The sequence below is a fragment of the Dama dama genome, chromosome 19 (genome assembly GCF_033118175.1).
Source record: "Dama dama isolate Ldn47 chromosome 19, ASM3311817v1, whole genome shotgun sequence".
In the NCBI taxonomy this organism is placed as follows: Eukaryota; Metazoa; Chordata; class Mammalia; order Artiodactyla; family Cervidae; genus Dama; species Dama dama.
The window spans coordinates 30392699-30411154 of record NC_083699.1 but is presented as its reverse complement, the minus strand read 5'-3'; the positions used below and the strand labels follow the sequence as shown (position 1 = coordinate 30411154).

General features: G+C 39.5%; 1 long non-coding RNA gene across 1 annotated transcript in view; it reads right to left on the bottom strand.

Moving 5' to 3' along the window:
- LOC133073329 (uncharacterized) overlaps positions 1-18456 on the bottom strand; it is a 495759-nt gene that overhangs the window by 404798 nt on the left and 72505 nt on the right. Inside the window, exon 3 of the long non-coding RNA XR_009696950.1 lies at positions 823-889. This is a non-coding gene — a long non-coding RNA (uncharacterized LOC133073329). The remainder of the gene's footprint in view (positions 1-822; positions 890-18456) is intronic.

Below are 18456 nucleotides of genomic sequence, written 5' to 3'. Positions count from 1 at the left end.
TTCCTTTCTATGTTCATGTTTTTGGGAGAGGAACCTGGCTTTATTCAAATTCTCAAAGTGATATGAGAGCTACCAAAGCAAGGGCAATGACTGCAGGTTGGTCCAGGAAGGTGCATGGCATCAGTGGAGGTGTTAATAGCTCAGACAGAGGGTTCACATCCCAGCCCTGCTTCTTATTAGATGAGGATCTTCACAGTACACTCAACCGTTGTATCTACACAAATGTGTAATGAGGCTACTAATGTTTACTCACAAGGAGACTGCAGTAGTACATAAATCCGCATATCCGGGTATATGTGTACATAGACACATAATATACACTGTCTGGCCTAGTCCCTGTCTCACAGCGCATAGTCAATGAATATGTGTTCTTTTCCCTTTGAAATGAACAGTTTTTCAATCCTTAGTATAATCTCTGTGTGTTGTGAATGTTACCTGATCTGTCATGTCCAACTCTGTGACCCCATAGACTGTAGACCACCAGGCCCCTCTGTCCATGTGATTCTCCAGGCAAAAATACTGGAGTGAGTTGCCATGCCCTCCTCCAGGGGATCTTCCCAACCCAGAAATCGAGCCCAGGTCTCCTGCATTGCATGCGGATTCTTTACCATCTGAACCACCATATATTATTTAAGAATAATATATGAATTTACCCATCTATTCATTTTAAAAGTTTATTCAGCATCTAATATGTGCCAAATTCTGTGCTTGACACTGGGCCGGGGTGAGATGAGAACCAGCGATCAATAAAATCATTAAAAAGAATAAACACAAACCAGAAAGACTGAATAAAAACATCAAGTAGTTTTGAAAATTTCCTACCTCATGATGGTTATGTATTCTCTCTTGGAGATGAACCTCTTCAGCTGTCTACATTATTCCAAAATACCTGGATAAAAATGGAAAAATAGAGTCAGTCATGTGGATTTTTATGCAAAGGACAACAATCATCCAAATGTTTCCAAATATTCATGTGTTCACTGCAATCTGGACAACCATTTCGGAGGATTGAAATTTTCATTCTCAATGAGATGGCATTGCCTTGGATACACACAACTTTGCCAGTTTCACGCTATAAACCAACAAATATCCTGTCTCTGACACAGGCTGAGTGTAACTTGTGCTTGCAAAGAAAACCAAATCCCTGCCCTGAAAAAAAGAGATGGAAAATTATGAAAATAAGTGGGTCTTAAAGCCAACATAAAATTACTCAGTATTATTCTTTTAGTTCTTCTTTCTCTCTCTCTGTCATACACACACACACACACACACACACACACAAAACACAGCAGCCCTGCTCCATCTCACTCTCCCCATCCCCCAGCCAGCCCCTCCATCCCAGATGAGTAAGGCTTCATCAGGCACACAAGTGCTGAACAGGGTCGCTCATACACACCTAGGGCTGCCAGATAAAATACAGGGTGCCCTGATAAATTTCAGATAAGCAATAAACAAATTTTTAGTACGCATATGTCTAAATAATACATGGGACCTACTGACTCTTAAAAATATTTGTTTATCTGAAATTTGGATTTACCTGGATATCCTGTATTTTCATTTGTTAAATCTGGCAACCCCACCCCATCTCTTCCCGGAGTTGTGGCCTTTGACCAAGTTACTGCCACTCTCATTCCTTTGGGCCTTGATGCCATTTCCACCCTGGTATGTCCCAATTCTCAGGATGGAATTGAGATTCCCAACACTTTTTTTCTGGACCCCACTTCAAATCCCCATTCTACCAAGCCTTTGGAACATCGTCACTGGAATTACAAACCACTGGGCTTGGTAGGACTATTACAACTCCCAGGTTTCCTTTCTCAGGCAGCCAGAACTCAGTCACTGGCCCCTTCTTCACTGGCGACCTCTGCTAGCAACGGATCCCTTCCCCACCTGGTACCCCCCTACTAGGTGGGACTGAGACAGAACTCTGACCCTGAGCAGTCCGCCCCGCAGCTACCCTGACTCATTACAAATAAATTTCCAGACTCCTGGATAGGTCCCCAACAGGACAACACACCTCATTCACATTAGCCAAGATAAGGGTTAGCCCATTCACAAACCAAAATGAACACAAGAAGAAGACCAAACAATGCAGTCAAGAAGAGACTGTTTTCTAAGAAGAAATGTAACCAAATGGGAAAATATTTAATAAATCCATAAATGAGTTAATAGTTGCACAAAACATAATTTATCTCAGCGCCTGAAATTCAAGCACATAAGCACTCATAATATCAAAGCTTTTTTTTTGTTTCCTCTAAATTTATCAAGGTCTCATTTAATTGCTATAAACACCTAAAGACATGAGCAAATTAACACATAAAATTGCAGGATTTTAGCTAATACATATTCATGAACGCATGTTGTTGTGATCAGGCAAATAATGACCTGAGACATTGATAAATTTGGTAGAAGCAAAAGAAAAACATAGCACACTGTTAGAATTCTCTGCAGATCACAGAATGGAATCTTTGATAAGCCCTACTCTAAGAGATCATTCATAATAATTGTATTTCTGTAATTCTTTCAGGAGAGAGATCAGAAAATGTTTAATCAGTAAGTTTCATAAAAATACTGTCCCCAAAACACTTGAAAGCCAGATCAGTGCTCAAGAATGCTGGTTTCTTGCAAGGCTAACCCATGCCCTGTTTCTCAGAATCAGTTTTATATTCTTAGTGGCATTCTTGCTTCTATATCTACTGCCACTCAGAAAGGAAGGACTGACAGTTTTCCAAGCATTTGTGGGAATCTCAAGTTACAGCTGTTCCAGGGTCTTCAAAATGAATGTTTTTTATTTGGATGGAAATATACAGCATGTGTTGCTCACCCAGAGTTGCTGCGGTGTAGTTATTTTTGAATCAGCCTGCTAACCCCTCTTGTTAGAACCCATCCATACATAGTTCCTATTCATTAAATCCTTTGCTCTCACCCAAGCAGGCAGTGGCCCTGTGAGCTGGAAACTGCGCTGAGTCTGAACATAGCTGGACTGGTCCTGACAAAAAAATCTGAGCTAATGCCTAAGGCAGACATTCAGGCTGCAAAGCAAAGGCACAGACTGACAGACTCTGCAAACAGGTCTCAAGAAAGGGCAAAACTACAGAGCACACATACAGGAACACCAATTAATTTCAGCTGATCTCAGAGTAAACCCCAGTAACCTTCTCGACACAGTATTCTAATCAGTCATTTCCAATCAACCTGGAGAAAAACAGCACTTCAGTTATTTGCCTCCCCTGTTCAAATTGAGGTCAGCCCAAAAGCTGGGCCCTGGAATAAGGCTACAGAAACACTGCCAACCACAATAATACTTTAAAAGTATTTACTATGATTCAGAAACTGTGGCATATCTGTACACGTTTGTGTGTGTATATGTGTGTACATTTGCATGGATGTATGTATTTGTTGTTATAGTCGCTAAGTCGTTCAGTCGCTAAGTCATGTCCAACTCTTTTGTGACCCCATGAACTGCAGCAAGCCAGGCTCCTCTGTCCATGGAATTCTCCAGGCAAGAATATTAGCCATTTCCTACTCCAGGGGATCTTCCCAACCCAGGGGTCGAACATGTGTCTTCTGCATTGGCAGGCAGATTCCTTCCCACTAGCCATCAGGGAAGCCCCATGTATATGTATACATATGTATTAATTCATTTATTCCTTACAACAGCCCTATGACTGCTGTCACTTTTTGTACTGTCCTAATTTGTAACCATTTGCTCAAGGTCACACACAGGAGGTTAAAGATCAGTATGCAAATACAGGCCTAGTTCCCTTTGCATCCTGTACCCTTCGCTGTTGTGCTGACAGCTGGACTACCATTAAGTGGGGAGAACGCAACAGCTGCCTATGTTGTGTGACTTCAAGGGATAATGGGAAAATCCTCTCTCCGCACAACATTTTCAAGCTCCCCCTCCCAAAAGAGATCTGTTTGCTTTATTCAGAAGGAACAACTGGTGGAGAGGTGAAAACATGAAATGCAGAGTCCCAGCTTGGCCACAACCTAGTGGTCTGGGGATGTCCCCCTGGGGATGATTATAATGATACTGATCCCCACAAGACTGTATGGGCATTAAATGAAACACTTAGAGAAGCACATTTTGAAAGTGGGGTTGAGTGTACAAGGGTCAGTCACTATTATTAAGATCCAGAATTAGATTAAGCACAGGAGTTCTCCCAGAAATATTTGCATTTAGATGATGGTGCTTATCCTGAGATTCTGAGTGAGTTTTGGAGGGGCGTGGTAGTGGCACTTTGAGAAGATGGGACACATCAGGGTCATCGGAAAGGAGCATATAGATACCCGACATGGCTGAGAGAGGAAGCTGGGGCTCCTGCTTTCCACTTGTAACCTCAGGTGGCGATGTGGTAGAACCATCAGCCCCAGATACATAAAGGTATGCACTGCCTTTGTCAGAAAATGGCCAGCTATCAGACCCTTTCCAACAAGCTGTTTTAAAACACAGATGGGCTCATTAGAGAGTGGTTATTGTCCATGGAAATGAGGACATGAGCACAAAATCCCTTAAGAAGCACCTGGCAGTTTGAGAGGAACTCAGGGCTAAGAACATGTGTACATACTCTAATCCCCAGCACTTGGTCAGGGTTGACCAATGAAGGGATATCAGAGGTTTGCCCACATTCATTCACATCAGCCCTTGCCCAGTGACCTCAAAGGCAGCCTATGAAGCCTCATAGAAAAAGTCAGTCCAATCCTCCTGCAAGTCAGTCAAGCCCTCTGAGGGGTACTAAGTGCTATGTTGTGGTGACATTTCATTTCTGTCTCTGGAGGCACTTGGCACTTCGCCTAGGGAGCTCTGGTTATGGCCTATTAGCATTATTAACAGCATCATCTTTTAGGATTTTAAAAACCTCAGTAAAGCCTAATAGGCATTAAGAAGAAAGAGAAGGGTATTCTAGGGTAGTGGATAGCTTTATAAGACATGCTATAGCATGAAGGAAGAACATGTTGTATATCACCAGGGTGTAGGAACTCAATATGCCAGCAATGGGCTTCCCTTCTGACTCAGCTGGTAAAGAATCTGCCTGCAATGTGGGAGATGTGGGTTTGATCCCTGGGTTGGGAAGATTCCCTGGAGAAGGGAAAGGCTACCCACTCCAGTGTTCTGGACTAGAGAATTCCATGGACTGCATAGTCCATGGGGTTGCAAAGAGTTGGACATGACTGAGCAACTTTCACTCACAATATGACAGCAAATTAGGGAAACTCAGCAGTAGCCACAGAACTGGAAAAGGTCAGTTTTCATTCCAATCCCAAAAAAGAGCAGTGCTAAAGAATGTTCAAAATAGCAGACAATTGCACTCACTTTGCATGCTGGTAAGGTTATATTCAAAATCCTTCACACTAGGATTCAGCAGTACATGCACTGAGAACTTCCAGATGCACAAGCTGGATTGAGAGAACACAGAGGAACCAGAGATCAAATTGCCAACACTCACTGGAGCATAGAGAAAGTAAGAGAATTCCAGAAACATCTACTTCTGTTTCATTTACTACACTAAAGACTTTGACTGTGTGAGTCAAAACAAATTGTGGAAAATTCTTAAAGAGAAGGGAATATCTACCTTACCTGTCTCCTGAGAAACCTGTATGCAGGTCAAGAAGCAACAGTTAGAACTGGACATGGGACAATGGACAACAAACAACAGACATTGAAAAATGGTTCAAAATTGGGAAAGGAATACATCAGGGCTGTATATTGTCATCCTGCTTATTTATCTTATATGCAAAGTACACCATGCGAAATGCCAAGCTAGATGAATCACAAGCTGAAATCAAGATTGCTGGGAGAAATACCAACAACCTCAGATATGCGGATGATACCACCCTAATGGCAGAAAGCAAAGAGTAACTAAAGAGCCTCTTGAAGAGAATGAAAAAAGAGTGAAAAGGCTGGCTTAAAACTCAACTTTCAAAAAACTAAGATACGGCCCCATCACTTCATGGCAAGTAGAAGCGGAAACAGTAGTAACAAATTTTATTTTCTTGAACTCCAAAATCATGGTGGATGGTGACTGCAGCCATGAAATTATAAGATGCTTGGTCCTTGGAAAGAATGCTGTGTCATACCCAGACAGTATATTAAAAGCAAAGATATCATTTTGCTGACAGAAGTCCATATAGTCAAAGCTATGGTTTTTTCAGGAGACATGTACTGATGTGAGAGTTGGACCATAAAGAAGGCTGAGCACCGAAGAATTGATGCTTTAGAACTGTGGTGTTGGAGAAGACTCTTGAGAGTCCCTTGGACTACAAGGAGATCCAACCAGTCCATGCTAAAGGAGATCAGTCCTGGGTGTTCATTGAAAGGACTGATGCTGAAGCTGAAGCTCCAATACTTTGGCCACTTAATGTGAAGAGCTGAGTCATTGGAAAAGACCCTGATGCTGGGAAAGGCTGAAAGCAGAAGCAGAAGAGGGAGACAGAGGATAAGATGGTTAGATACCATCACCAACTCAATAGATATGAGTTTGAGCAAACTCTGGGAGATAGTGATGTACAGGGAGGCCTGGTCCATGGCGTCGCAAAGAGTTGGACACGATCAGGGACTGAACAACAAATTAGACTTTATAAGTATATAGATGTGATTATTTTCATTAATGTCATTTTTACACTAAGTGACCATCACTGTGAAAGCAGGGGTTGTGTCTTTTTGGAACACTACCATCTCCCCAGGGTCTACCATTGGGCCTGACAGGTGATAGGGAACAAGAGCCGTTGTTGTTGAATGTTATGTGAAGGGATACCACCACCTCTGCAAGCTGCCAATGAAGACTCAGAGAATGATGATGAGGTATAACCCATGAACTTCTCAATCCACCCCTCCTTCATGTGGAGTTTATTCATTTCTGCTTTAGAAATTTTGGGTTGCAATCTGCAAAGGCATTTAAAGGTGGGCAACAACACAGCAGGTCATAAAAAAATACTCAGTATGACTGTTGACAAGTTTTTATTATTGTGTGGAATATTTTAGAATAGTTCATTACTTATAGCACATTGTTTAGAACAGTTCCTTTAATTTGATCATTAACTGCCGACCTTCAGGGCACATCAGGGGTCAGTCTACCCACTGAATCAGCTGGATCTCATATCAGGCCAGAAAAGAGCTACCTAGCTCTGTTTAATTGCCTTCTGTGATGGAGGGGGAGCTCATGACCTCCATTCCTCTGTGAAACAGCTGCACTTGTTAGAAAGTCTCACCTTATGCTGTGCTGATACAGGCCTCACTGTATCCCCTCCCCGTCCCCCCACCCCACCCCTGCTGCTCTTGAGCCAAATAACCCTAAATTCGCATCCACATGGCAACCCTTCAGTTACTTCAAGACCCCTGACAAGCCACATCTGAAGTCTGCTCTTCTATATTTTATGCTTTTGCCAGCCTTGATTTTTTATTTATGGACCACATCTTGCTATTTTACTGCATGCATTCTTGTAAGCAGCCTTAAATCCTGTGTGGGATAAGGCCATATATAAATAAATCCTTGTGTTTTTCCTCAAGGCAACAACTCAAGTTCCCTACCCGACAGTCTCCTCACCAACCTTGCGTTATTACCTCAGATTTATTCTCTCATCATTCTGACAGTAGAATACGGAAAATATAGGGCTATCCCCAAACCCTTCACTTTAAACAGATACTGTTAAGCCCATGGGATTGTCTCTGGGTGCTGTGTCTTGGGAATAACAGGCAGGGTTTGGGAAGATGAGAACAGGTTCATCACTGCTGTTTCACAGTTTCATTTTGCAAAACAGTTCTTAATGACATGCTCAAGCATTGGAAATCCCTAAAACCACCCACTTCTGGTACTTAGGTGACAACCTGGCCTCCTTCATGAACTGGAAGATTGAGGTCATAGGACTGGAACACCCCTACCACCCTCCACACTAATTCAGAGTCTACTCCCTCTCTTTCCTTCTTCACTGCTGTCTGTGCCTGCTTTTGAAAGCTGTTCTCTCAACTCTGTCTAACCCATCCTCACAAAATAAGATCTGCTCCAACAATGTCCTTGTCACAGTGGTATTTTAGCCATGAAATTAAGACACTTGCTCCCTGGAAGGAAAACTATGACAAACCTAGATAGCATATTAAAAAGCAAAGACATCACTTGGCCAGCAAAGGTCCATAAAATCAAAGCTATGGTTTTTCTAGTAGTCATGTAAGGATGTGAGAGCTGGACTATAAAGAAGGCTGAATGCTGAAGAATTGATGCTTTCTAATTATGGTGCTGGAGAAGACTCTTGAGAGTCCTTTGGACAGCAAAGAGATCAGATCAGTCAATCCTAAAATAAATCAACCCTGAATATTCATTAAAAGGACTGATGCTGAAGCTAAAGCTCCAATACTTTGGCCACTTGATGCAAAGAGCTGACTCACTGGAAAAGACCCTGATGCTGGGAAACATTGAAGGCAAAAGGAGAAGGGGGAGGCAGAGGATGAGATGGTTAGATAGCATCATCAACTCAGTGGACATGAATCTGAGAAAACTGTGGGAGATAGTGAAGGACAGGGAAGCCTGGCGTGCTGCAGTCCATGAGGTGGCAAAGAGTTAGACACAACTTAGTGACTGAACAACTTCCAGCTAGCTCCTTCCCTTTTGCCTGTAAAATGCTCAGGTCATCTCTCATCTAAAAATTACTAATGATGAAATATTTAATATCTATTTTAGCCCAAAGCTGACATCCTAGTGTTTTCTGTTCAAGCATGAGTAAACCTAAGGAAAAAAGCATTGTTGTTATATGAGGAAGATCCAGGTTTTGTGGGGCCTGCAGGTTATACAGTTTGGGGGTAGGAAGGCTGTTTAAAATAAAGAATTCAAACTTATAAACAAAGGTACAAAAGTGAATATTTACTTAGTATAAGAACAATGCAACAAATTACAATTTTAAAAACAAACACTACAAATATATTAAAAATAGTATAACATATAAAAATAATGTAATAAATAATGTAAACAATTATTTATTAACTGTCTTGTCTCTGCAACATTTTCCCTCTCATTTTTTAATCTGTATTCTCTTTGATTGCTTCCTTATTTGGCAAAGATTCAATCTGTCTTTTCAATATAGTTAATTTTTTTAAATGTTTTCATTTTTACAGTACAGAAAGTTTTAACTTCCTACTCCATTACTGGTAATATGTAAGCCTGCAGAATTTTTTTCTCCAATTTGTAAAAATTCTTTATCAAGTTTCTTTCAATCCTGAGTTGAAAGATTTCAGAACATTTCAAAAATTTTTGTGTGTGTGCTATGACTAATCTTAAATCTTCTTTGAATTGACAACCCACTAACCAGTTTGTCACTGATGTCTCATCACAGAGGTATATTATGAATTTTAGGTTATCTTATCAGATGGGGAGAATATGCATTTTGACTGGGCCTTGACAAAAACTCTTCTTGCAATTTCACACATCTCATAATTAAAAGGATGTTTCACACACTAGCTTCTGGTTCTATGCATTTCAAACCTTTTCTCCTCCACAGTTTCCCTAATGCCAGGTTTCAAAATGCACATTCACACTTGGTATCATCCCTGGATGAGTCGGGCCCCAGTGGGTGGAGGGAGAATTGCTGAGACTATTAGTAGTAACTTAACTATGTTACCTCTATGTGAACTTCGCAATATATCCCCATACACCCTAACCCTAGTTCCCTAAGCAGATACTCAAATGCCATTCACAACAAAGGGGAACTGTGAGTAAAGGAGGGCCTGAATAGAAAGATACAGTAGTCTTTTACTGTGCTTGAACATTGGCATGGACTGAATATTTGTCTTCCTCCAAAATTCCTGTGTTGAAAGCCTAATTTTCAGTGTGATGGTATTTGGAAGCTGGTCCTTTGGGAATAAATTAGGCTAGATTAGGTCATGAGGGTGGGGATCTCCAAATGAGACTAATGCTTTTCTAAAGATTTTTGATGTGGATCATTTTTAAAACTTTTTATTGAATTTGTTACAATATTGTTTCTGTTTTATGTTTTTGTTTTTTAACTGCAAATCATCTGGGATCTTATCTCCCTGACCAGGGATTGAACTCACACCCCTTGCAACGGAAGGTGAAGTCTTAACCACTGGTCCACCAAGAAATCCCTAAAACTAATGCTTTTATACAAGAGGATCTCTCTCTCTCTTTCCCTCTCTCCTTCATCCCTCCCACCCCCATGCTGTGAGAAAATAGGGAGACAGGATGCTATCTTGCCCACCAAAAAGAGGGCTCCATGTGACCATGTTGGTACTGACTACAGTTCCCAGCCTTCAGAACTGTGATAAATACATTTCTGTTGTTTAAGTCACCTAGTCTGTGGGCTTTTGTTAAAGTAGCCAGAACAGACTAAGTCAAATATCTTAAGTGTGTAAGTTTTACAGATTACACAACCATAGAAAGGCACTGCTAGTACATCCTAGGGCCGGGGAAAGGTCTGGGAGAGTGAGGGAGGGGATTGAAACCAAAGCTTATCTGCTTCCTGGTATGTCTGCCTTGGCGTTAGAATTTCCTCAAGAAGTTTCCTCCAAGTCCTGCCCCTTTACTCAGATATGCTCTCCCTGGCACTTAACCCCTGGGAGTCTGGCTTCTACTTCCTTCCTATAACTTGGCAACAACCAGCTAAGTAACTAATACAGTATCTTTCTCCCACCCTTTATTCTTCTCAACCCTCTGCATTCTTTCTCTGAACAAAGCCTTGCCTCTTACTTAGTGTTTTCCTAATTCATTCACCACTTCTCTCTCTCCCTCACCCTCACACCTGCCCAACACTCCCATCCTCCCTTCGCCCTCCCTAAATGAAGGCACCTTCCCTGGCTCTGCCCCTAGATCCTCCTTCCTTGTCTCCTGGGCAGTCCTCCTTGGAAATCTCATTCACTCACAGACTTCCATCTTCAGCTCAGCAGCTACACTTGCTCATTCCAGTCTCCTTTCCTCTAGAGGAGAAATCTCTCTGTAGAGCCAATTTCATTTCCTGCCAGCATCCCCTCAACACTTTAGTCCAGTGTCTTTTCCACACACTGGCTCTTCCCTCCTGGCTGCATGTTGTCTATTAATGCTGAGAGATCACAAATGACTCCTGTTTCTCCCTTGACCACCACATTCCTTCTTCCTCTTTCCTACTGGTCCTGCCCTACTCCTAGCCTTAGCATCATTAACCAGAGTAAAAACTTCTCAGTTGTTCCAGAGAATTCTACAACCTAGTGCTTTTCCCTTACTTCTACCCAGATGGTTTTTCTTTCTTTTCAGAACTGCCACATGCTTTTAATTTATCTGATGGAATTTATTCTATTAATATTTCATCTTGTATTTATGTGACAATAACACATTTATAAAGTGCTTAGAAAGTGCTAAGCATTTTGCATGATCTTATTTAATTCTCACACCTACTCTATTACTGGCACTCATTAACATGATAATTATTTCTGTTTTCAGTGGAGAACCTGAGCCTTAGAAAAATGAGTAACTTGCTCAAGGTCACATAGAAAGTGGCAGGGCTTGAATACAGATGCATCTCTCTGACTACAAATTATCATGAGTTTAATTGCCAATAACTAGTAATATAATTGCTATCATGTATTATGCACTTGCCTTATGTTCTATAAACTTCACATTACCCTATAAGGTTATACCATCATCATCCCCTTTTTATAGAGAAGAAAACTGAGTCCCTCAAACTGTATTCCATCCCCATAAGGTCTTCTGGCTGGTAACAGCAGTGCTACTATTGAAGATGGGCCATTTGGCTCCAGAGCCCAAAAAGTAACCATGTCACCAGACTGCCTCCCTCTTTACCCTGCTGACTTCACCTTTGCTGTCAAGGCCCTTCAACTATACAATAGCCTCTCTGAGGACAGAGGGCACTTCTTATTCATTTTTTTCACACTAAAGCTAATTTTTATTTTGAAATTATTTTAGAATTACAAAAATGCTGCAAACGCAATACAAAAATTGTTTTTTCCTAAACCATTTTAAAGTTACCAACATATTGTCATATAACTCCTCAAGAATTTAGCATAAATTTCCTCCAGACAAAGGCATTCTTCTGCGTAATTAAAATAAAGCCATTGAAATGGGGAAATTAACATGATACATGACTATCATCTCTAATATACCAGTCAATTCTAAAGAAAATCAACCCTGAATAATCATTGGAAGGACTGATGATAAAGCTGAAGCTCCAATACTTTGGACACCTGATGCGAAGAACCAACTCACTGGTAAAAACCCTGATGCTGGGAGAGATTGAGGGCAGGAGAAGAAGGGGTGAAGGGGATGAGATGGTTGGATGGTATCATTGACATGAGTTTGAGCAAACTCCGGGAGATAGTAAAGGACAGAGAAGCCTGGTGTGCTGCAGTCCACAGGGTCGCAAAGAGTTGGACACCACTTAGTGACTGAACAACAAAATATCTAATATCAGACCCCATTCGATTTTCACTGATTTTTCCAATAAGGTTCTTCATAGCAAAAGGATCCAGTATAGACTTAAACATCTAGTTCTTTGTGTCTCTAGTCTCCTTCAATATGGAATAGCTCCTCAGTCTTTCTATAATATCCAAATCCTTGACACTTTTGAAAACTGCATGCCAGTTATTTGTAGAATGTCCCTCAATTTGAGTCTGCCTGATGTTTTCTCATGATTAGATCAAGGTTATATATCTTTGGCAGTAAGTCTCAGAAGTCCTATAAAGTGGTCACAATTTCTTGTGTCTCTTTTCTGGTAAGGTTAACTTTGATAATTGGATTAAGATAGTATTGCCCAGATTTGTTCAAGTTATTCTTTTTTATTAATATGTAAATACTTCATAGTAGGTACTTCTTTGAGACCATATTTTCTCCTCATCAAATTTTTACTCCCTTAGTTCTAATACCATAGATGTTTCTTGGCTAAGTTACTACTGTAATGGTTGCCAAAGGGTGACTTTCTAATGTAAATATTCTTTCTACATTCATTAGTCAGCATCCACCTTTCTCAATTTATTTATCCATTGATGTATTAGTATGGACTCAAGGAGCCTATTTTATTCAGTGAGATATAATCCTTTACTAAGATTATCTGTTTTGAAGTTCAGATTATCCAGTGCTCATGTGAGTCCTTTCAAAGAGATTTCTGTCCTCATGTCCCACCATCCTTTGAGCACTTCCTACCTCCTAGGACAATAAGATATTCCAGGTTTTTTTATACCTTCCCTGGCCCAGTCCTGGAATCAGTCATTTCTCCAAACAATCACAACTTCTTTTAATAAAGAATGGTACTTTGAAATCAAGATTTGGCCACTAGGTGTACTTATTGTGACTGGGATGCCAGGGCTCTGGGGGCCTCTCAATGACCAGAGCTAGGAAGCTAAAAGGTTGTGTGTGTGAGTGTGTGTGTGTGTGTGTGTGTGTGTGTGTGTGTGTGTGTGTGTGTGTAAAACAATGAGTTCACATCAATACCTCTGATTCCAATCTAATATCATATGGTTCATTGCATTTTTTTTCCTTTACTAAATTTATAAGTTTCTTCTTAAATAGCATAAAACCATTAATAACTTATTTACTTATTGGGCCAGTCTCCCCACATGTACCCAGTCTCCCGATGATGCCACAGTTCCCCCACCTCACGAGGATGCCTCCACCCTCAGGTTCTGATGTCCCCTGCCAGCCTGCCCCACCCCGACTCTGCCACCTCACCTCCTTCCTCTTCAGTAGTCAGTCCTGCTCATCCCCACCCAACGGCTTCTAGATTGAAATATTCCAGAAGCTCACTAATTCTATAATGAATCTCTGGAGTAGCACAATGCTCTTAGTCATGTTACTCAATTCACATTTTTAAAATAGAATACTTCCCACTTGAAGCTTATATGCATAAAAAATTAGTCATTATTAAGAAAATTATGCTTATACTTTCTTATCAGACAAAAAGAAACCTCAGTAAGAACAGAAATTAAACTAAATGTAAGTTCTTATTAAGAAGCCCAAATTCAACTTACAGGAAGCATAAACAAAGAGGCAAACACGAGGTCCTGGTTTTCCCTCTGCATCTGGCCTGCCTCAGTGTCTATGAGCATTCCTGACCTTTCGTTTGAATCTACTATCAAGGGGAAAAAAGTCCAATTTTTTTTTTTTCCAGAAATGTCTTTGTCACTTCATGAATTTAAACTGATAACTCTTGGTTCTCCTTGGCTGGGGTTGTCCAATATCTACTGCCCGGAGTCTAAAATCCAGCTGTGGGGGAATTCCCTTGCAGCAGTGTTTAGGACTGTGTTCTCACTGCCAAGGGCCCAGGTTGGAACCCTGCTCAGGAAACTCAGATCCCACAAGCCTCGCAGCATGGCCAAAAAATATCCTACTGTGGGGTTGTTGTGACAAATCGTTGTCAACTGCTTTTCCCACAGGCAGACTCCACTTTCCCTTGAGGGTCTCTCTCTGCAAAGGCCATCCACTAGCTCCTTGAGCTGAGACATGGCTTCTTCACTACACACTTTGATCCAGAGCAGTTTTTATTTCTAACTTTTCAAAATTATAAAACGATAAGCTTTCTTCACAAATACTACATTCAGCTGGTTGATTTCTTTTTAAATTAAGGTGCACACAGATATGAGGTGGCTATATAATAGATAGATGTGTGGCCTATTTCATTTCTTTTAGAGTTTACTGTAAATATAAAAACATATATTTTAAAGAATATTTGATCTTCAGGGCATCCAGAGCGATTGGACAGTAGGACTACCAGCAAACAAAAGTATGGCATCCATATTTCTTAGCTTAAATTAAAATTTCTGGGGACATTTGTAAAGATTGGAGTGAAAGTTCAGTGACTTCTACCAAGTTTCGATGACTTCTACCAAGAAACTTCTGGTCCAACTCATCAATATTAAGATAAAACGAGAGCCTGATTTCTAGTACCATCTTCCTTAGATTGTATGATAACAATAACAATTCACACATATACATGTATTCTTCACAAGAACCCTTTGAGGTAGATGAGAACTATAGCATGATGGAACAAGCTCACACATCTTTGAGGTGGTAGAACTAGAATGCAACCCCAGGTTTTAATTCACTCCCACGTCATGTTATCTTCCAGATGAGATTTTGTTTGTAACAAGTTTCCAATTTCTCAACTATATCTTCTTATGCTGTGTATCCAAACTCCCTTCTCCCTAACGAGGTAGATAAATCAAGTCAATCAAGTCTAAACTCATGGGGGAAATGCCTTCTGAAAAGATGTAAAATGTTTTCTTTAAGATAACTGGTTTAAAAAAAAAAAGAAAAAGAAGATAACTGGTTTATTCAAATAACTATTTTCCCTTTAAGCTAAGGGAGTTGGTGGTGGACAGGGAAGCCTGGCGTGCTGCAGTCCATGGGGTCACAAAGACTCAGACATGACTGAGCAACTGAACTGAACTCAGCTGAAGGTACCTAAAGAAATTTCCAACTAAATTTTATTCAGACATCAGAAAATTCTTCTAACATGAATTGTGGGAGTTTTTTTCTAACTGACAAGGTAGAGGGAATGCTTTTTCTTCTAGATTATCATTTTTGTATGAAGACAAAGCTTCATTTATAGATCTTTTCAAAGATGGCTCCACTATTGCCACGAAAACACGAGAAAAGAAGTTATTTAATGGACATCAAAAATCCCAAAAAATATCATATCAGTTTTTGATGAATATACTACTTCTACTGCTTTAGCCTATTGGAAATTCAAAGAATTCCTTTGCTATAAGCAATATTTAATGTTTTATGATTATAAAATTAACACATGCCCATTATTTTTAAAAGGCAGAAAATTATAAAAAATAAAAATAAAACCACATAATTGATAACAGCAGGTTTCTCTTAATATATATTTTCATGCATTTGCATGTCTGGTTTTATTTTTGCAAAGTTGGAATCATATATGAGTTTCACTTTCTGTTTTTTCTCATTTATACAATAGCATTTCCTCATGACACTAAATGCCATAGTGTGATATTAGTAAATGAATAATAGCTTATGCAATATACCCTGTTTAGCCATAACTTAATTCCATTATTAGAAAAGTTGGCTTTTTTATTTTCAATATTAGAAACAGCAATGCAATAAATACTTTTGCATATAAATCTTTGCCCACAACTTTGGATAGATTCCTAGAAGTAAAATTATCGCATGAAAGGTCATGAACTCTTTTAAGAATGTTATTCATATTGTTAAATGCATTCCTAGGAAAATTATACCAGTTTGCAATTCAACCTGCAGATTATGTTAAAAAAAAAAAAAAAAAAACCTCTTGGTAGCATTTAATGTTTTAACATTATTTTGCAAATTTGCTAGTTTAAAAATTATATCTCATTTTGTTTTAATTTGCATCATTTGAGTATTAATAAAACCAAATGTTTTGCACATGTTAATTTCCCATTTATATGTGTGTGTGTTTACATGTGTTTCCTTCTGTCATATTCATTTTTCTAGTGGGATATTTACATTATTATTTTCAAATATACTTTTTCATTTATTAAATATAATAGCCTTTGGCACATTTGTTGCCAATATTACTTACCAGTTAATCATATGCTTTTAATTTTTATGTAGTCAAATCCTTAATGTTCTACTTACTATGTATGCAGAGAGCATAATGTTTAGTATATAGTGCATAAATAAAATAGTATATTTATCAATCTGTTCATTTGTGGCTGGACGATAAACATTGAACTAAGCTGTTTGAGGAATCCAGTAACCCTTTATCCAGCAATCTCTCCTGGCTGTTTCAGAGAGCAGTGAATTGTACAATTGTATGTTTGGGAACTTTGTTTCTCTCCAGACATCATACTGTGTCCTGATTGTGTGTGTGCATGCTAAGTCACTTCAGTCGTGTCCAACTCTTTGCAACCCCATGGACTGTAGCCCACCAGGATCCTCCATCCATGGGATTCTCCAGGCAAGGACAGTGGAGTGGGTTGCCATGCCCTTCTCCATGCCCTGATTAGAGAGCTAAATCTTATCAAAAGCACTTCAAGAATCTTCTAGGAGATACCAAATGCTGATTGCCAAATAGCACTTTGATGAATTAAATATAAATGAATGCAAAAGATATGGATTATATTTCCTCTAAATAAACAAGAATAGGAATTGGAAAGGTGCCCGATCAATTAGATTTGGGACAGACTGGAAGGAAAAATGAGTTTAATTCAAGCCTAAAATATAGTTCGTTTACCAACTGTATATTTGATCTAAAAATAAGTTGAATCTGTGCTGGCCACAAGTATCAGTAATCACGGACAGAAGATAGGAATTTCAAGTATATATCTCTTCAACCTACATTCCAGATCCCTTTGTGATAATATCTCTAGGGAGAGTAAGTAGCATACAAAGTATATTAGTTTTCCTTTCATTTCAATTCTGACATTGTGAAATACTAAGATTCAGCCCGGCCAGATGAAACCTCCTCATCGCACTCCCATGCTGAGCCAGCCCAAAGGAGTGTACAGCAGACCAGCTCTGGTAGCACAGAACTACCTTCGAGGAATTGAGCTGATCCTAGCCAAAACTACCATCTGTCTGCAGTTGAAATCTGTCAATTGTGGCTATTTATGAAATCTCTAGTTGAGCCTATAAATGGCTCAATCTTACCTTGCCTATTCAATGTTACTCTCTTATCCAAACCTTATAGTCTCACACTCACTCTTCTAAAAGAAGGAGGCAAGTATAAAATAGTCACTAGAAACATTCATGAAATGTAGAGTGTTGTGGTAAAAAGTGAAAAGAGGCTGGGCTTTGGACTGAAGCAATCTTAGAGTCGACTCCTGATGACACTATTGCTATTCATATATTTTGAATATGTTATTAACATCTCTGTGAACTTTTCTGTGAAATGGGAGCAGTGATGTCTCTCCTAGGTCACTCACTGGTGATGGGAAAGAATCACTGAGAAAATAAACTTAAGTGTCTGGCCATCTACAGCAGTTGTTGACATACGACACCTCCACAGGTCTTCCTAGTGATTTCCCAAATCACATGACAAACACTGAAAATGGGATTTGGGAGAGGAGTGTAGACTGAGTTGTACTTGAGACCAAAGATGCTGTGGTAATGTTTAACCTTCCTTTTCTATTTCAGGAGTGATCTACATTCTTTTCTCATAATATCATCTAAATTTGCATAAAACTAGTATACTCAAAGGGTTTGTTGCATGATTTTTTGGCTTACCATTGTTATCTGGAATTACTCAGAAATAAATACAAAACCACAAATAGAGAAAATACCAGTCTAACCAAAAGGATCTTAGTCATTTCCAAAAATGTTAATAAATATTTCCTAAGCATGTGACAATGCAAGGGACTACTACAGATTCCTAAAACCATCTAGTTTTGTTCTTCAACAGGCTATGTTTTTGCCAAATCCCACCTCCTAAGGTTCAAATATTCTGAGTTGATTCTGCCATCATTTTTACCTTAAGTATGTTTACAACTTCAGTGATAACAGAAAGTGAGCAAATTCTGATTTC